The sequence below is a fragment of the Gavialis gangeticus genome, unplaced genomic scaffold, assembly GCF_001723915.1.
Source record: "Gavialis gangeticus isolate Ggan-Ray unplaced genomic scaffold, GavGan_comp1, whole genome shotgun sequence".
Classification (NCBI taxonomy): domain Eukaryota; kingdom Metazoa; phylum Chordata; order Crocodylia; family Gavialidae; genus Gavialis; species Gavialis gangeticus.
The window spans coordinates 138,999,461-139,003,306 of NW_017728992.1; the positions used below are offsets into that span (position 1 = coordinate 138,999,461).

General features: G+C 40.7%; 1 long non-coding RNA gene across 1 annotated transcript in view; it reads left to right on the top strand.

Annotated features, from left to right (window-relative positions):
- LOC109299758 overlaps window positions 1-1,560 on the top strand; it is a 5,307-nt gene extending 3,747 nt beyond the window's left edge. Inside the window, exons 2-3 of the long non-coding RNA XR_002097991.1 lie at window positions 130-245; window positions 1,317-1,560. This is a non-coding gene — a long non-coding RNA (uncharacterized LOC109299758). The remainder of the gene's footprint in view (window positions 1-129; window positions 246-1,316) is intronic.
- Window positions 1,561-3,846: the final 2,286 nt, after the last annotated feature.

Consider the following 3,846-nt stretch of genomic DNA (forward strand, 5'->3'; position numbering starts at 1 on the left):
GCCATGCTTGCTTTCTCCATTCTGTTTTCTGTGAAGTTTTTTGAAACTAAGCAGATGTCATGCTTCACTGTTTTATTAATCAGAATATGTAGTCAGTAGAAGACTTTATTTTTAATCTCATTACTTTAGTTAATGCTGCAAGGACACATTGAAAGCATACCTCAGGAAAACAGATGTTGAGCTCAAGAGCTGTCGACCGACCCCTGTGGTGCTGCAACCTCAACAAAGTGGCATCCTATTTCAAGGTAAAGCATCTTGTGCTCGAAGCAGAGAAGAGAGAATGGAGGAAGGAAAAGGAGAGAAATCCTTGCTTACAGCCTACTTTCCTGGGGAAAAACTGCAGCTTCTGTGGGCGTGTCTGTGGCTCAAGGACTGGATTCTTAAGTCACCTCAAGACCCATCAGTGAGATGTGGTAGAGTAATACTTGAATCAAGGGATTCTGATGACTTCAGTTGTCTTGTAAATACCATTGTATAACTGTCTTTTTTCATTTTAGCTTCAGTTAGAGGGATAACATTGCTTTATTTGTATAGTAAGCTTCTGAGTACAATCTTTGGTGTAAGGTGCGTGGTTTATTAAATGTTAAACTATAGAATAATCATTCCATTATTTATTAAAAAGCTTGTTTGTGCTTTGGAACAAAGACAGGATAAACTCTAGATTGTAAGTTCTTTATTTTCCCTATCATTCATTTGGGGTAGCATGGAGTTATAAAAATTGCATTACAGTTACTTCATGGATTTTGATCTTGCACATGTGGACTAAAAGACTCTTGAGGTCCCTTACCCTATGATTCTCCTGCTCTGTAATACTGAGTAAACAAAATATCCACTTCTAGTCTAGAAATCAGTTTATGGAAGTATTTGAATAACAAAAGATGGTTGTTTGGCAAACAAGCTTTAAATAGTACAAGAACCTGGAATTTTTCTTGGTCAGTGTCCAAAATCTATATCCATAGGAAACGGGGTTGTTAATCCATTACAGACCCCTTAATCTTCCATCTAAACTTCTAATAAAAGTAAGAAATCTCTTTTGTTTTCCAACAGTTGGTTGGGGCCACTCTTTCAAAAGGTTTGACTCTGTTCTGTTTAGTAACTTTTACTTTAATAACTGAAGTTAATAAATATTAACTTATATTGGCATATGCATTTGTTATGACTGTTTAGAAAAAATAAAATTTTGAAATGTGGAGCAAATTGATCTACTGAGAGGGAAATGATGATTTTGACTAGAAGTAAATACTGATGTTTTGAAATAGAGGATTCTGTGCTCGCCTTTTAAAGCCTTAATTTTATGCACATTAATCTCATTGCAGGTCAAAATATGAATTCTTAAATCCTACGTAAATGATCTAAGTGACAAGAATAGACTATTTATTCAAACAATTGAAGGTTCTGAAAGAGAAGCCAATGACAATTTCTCATTTGAAAGTTAGACTACTGGGAGCTGACCAGATAATTAATGTAAGAACATTAATACTGACTTGCTGTATATAAACTCATTTGCAAAATTTTTATTGTGGCTAAAGCTTGTTGAGTTTTACAGTTTTGTATTTGACAGGGAGGTATTTTTGTATGTTTTTGTTGAAATGTATATATAATATAGTTTTTCTCAACCCTCTTTTTGGCATTTCAAGAACATTTGTTGCATTATATTTTAAAATGAAAATAAGAGCTTTAAGAATGCTTCAAGGCCTTAGAGACCTACCATATAGTCAGGGACTAAAGAAGTTCATTGTAGTTAGTATAACAAGGAACACAGAAGTGACTTAGTCCAAGTCTAAAATATATCTAGTTGGGAAGAAAATTTAGGATAATAGTGAGTTTTTTAATCTCTCAGGCTGCATCCACATGTTCATGGATGTTTGGTTCCATAGGGACAACTAGTGGCAGCGCACCTTGTGCCGCTGCTAGTTGTCCCCAGGGACATGCCATCTGGCATATGTGGCAAGTTACCCTGGGTAGGGTAGGGAAGGCTGGGGTGAGCAGTGGATTGGCCCCAGCAGCCTTACCTGGGGACCTGCAGGCCTCCTGGGGTTGCAGCAGTCATGATCCTGCTGCGTGGAGCCTGGGTGGCAGTGGAGTGTGGCTCTGGCCGGCCAGGCTCCAGTTCTGAACAGCGTGCACTGCTGCTGTATGCTTTGTTCCGCTTTTTTTTAACCTAAGTTTTTTTTGACCCGTGGATATGCAGTACGTGGTGCTGCAGATGTGTCTGTGGCACCACATACCGCACGGCCACAATTGTCTGGATGTGGCCTCAAAGGCATTAAAAAGTCCAGTAGCAGGAACATGTAGTAGGAACATTAAACCAATTCAATCTATAAGCAAGTGTAAATATTTTACTGGGGGGAAGAAGGTGGCAAAAGTTATCCCTTGTAGCAGATTGTGTAGGGGTGTGGTAAATTTTTCTTCTCCATGGACTGAGACCTTGTAATTGTGGAGATGCTTATCTGTGCCAATGATCCTCAGAGATGTGTTGCCCAGAATCTCACACTTCTGGCAGTGTCATTCATAGTGAACAAGCCTGAGACAAACCACTGTGTGAACCTGAAGTCCTCAATGGTGAATTAGGTGGAAGAAGATGTCAGAATTTCAGTGGCTGTAAAGATGGAAGAAAGCTGCATCAAGATGGAGGTCTCCTGTTGTCTAGGGTTCTCTTTTGCCACGGGGCTTACATCTCCAACTTGTCAAGGGCATGTAGTTGTTGTTTCTACATACCAGCTTCTTCCATGTTATAGTCATGGAAAGGCCTCTACCACTGGAAATGCATGGTCTCCTGTACCAACCTCCAAAATGGATGAGTGGTGACAGAGCCATGGTTCTCAGCCTCTCTTCATAAAGCCTATTCTCCTGCCCTCTGTGTGTGGCTCTCCTCTGGACTTTCTCAAGCTTCTCAACATCCTTTTTGAATTGTGGAGCCCAGAATTGGATGCAGTACTCCAGCCGCAGCCTCACCAAGGCTGAGTACAGTGGGAGGATGACATCCTGAGATTTACTTGAAAAGCATTTGTGGATGGAGTTCCCTGTAGGCATTGACAAACATCTTATGACCCTCTGTTTTAAGCTTAGTAACAACTAGTACCTGGTCTTCATGAATGTGTATGCCCCAATGCTTGAGACTGACAATGATTTCAAAGAGCAGTTCTACTCTAACCTTGATCATATGCTGGCTAGCCATCAAGGAGGACAAAATCATTCTTTTGTTAACTTCAGTGCCAGAGTTGGATGTGACCTGTGGCTCTGGAGTGGCACCATTGGGAAGGAAGGATTAGCGACAGCCTATTCCAATGGCATCTTTCTTCAGAGAAAATGCATGGTGCCATGGGCTTTTCATCATGAACACCATGTTCAGACAGAGTGACAGGTAAAAGAAACATCCTTGCTCTAAGCATTAGCACCTCCTCAAGTATGTTACTGTTAGAGCCTGTGATCAAATTGATATCTGTATCATGCGAGCCATGCAAGAAGCTGATGGTTGTTGGACAGATCGCTTACTTGTCAGATCCATCATGAACATTTGGCTTGCCCCAAAATGCCAAAAACAGCCAAAAGCAATGCAAAGGACTCTCAACACCAAATTACATCAAGATCCAAAAGTCTGTAAGAAGCTGCAACAGTGTCTCTGCCCTGTTCACAAACAAAGGCAACATTGGGAAACTTTGGAAGAGGTTTAAAGCTGCCATCCATGTGGGCTCTGCTAAATCCATTGGCTATATCACCTAATGACACCAAGACAGGTTTGAGAGCAACACCAATATTCAAGCACTGCTGCGGTAGAAGAGAAGGGCTCATTCTGCTTGTCAAGATGACACCTTGGCCAGGTACAGATGTTTAAAAAGCCCACGG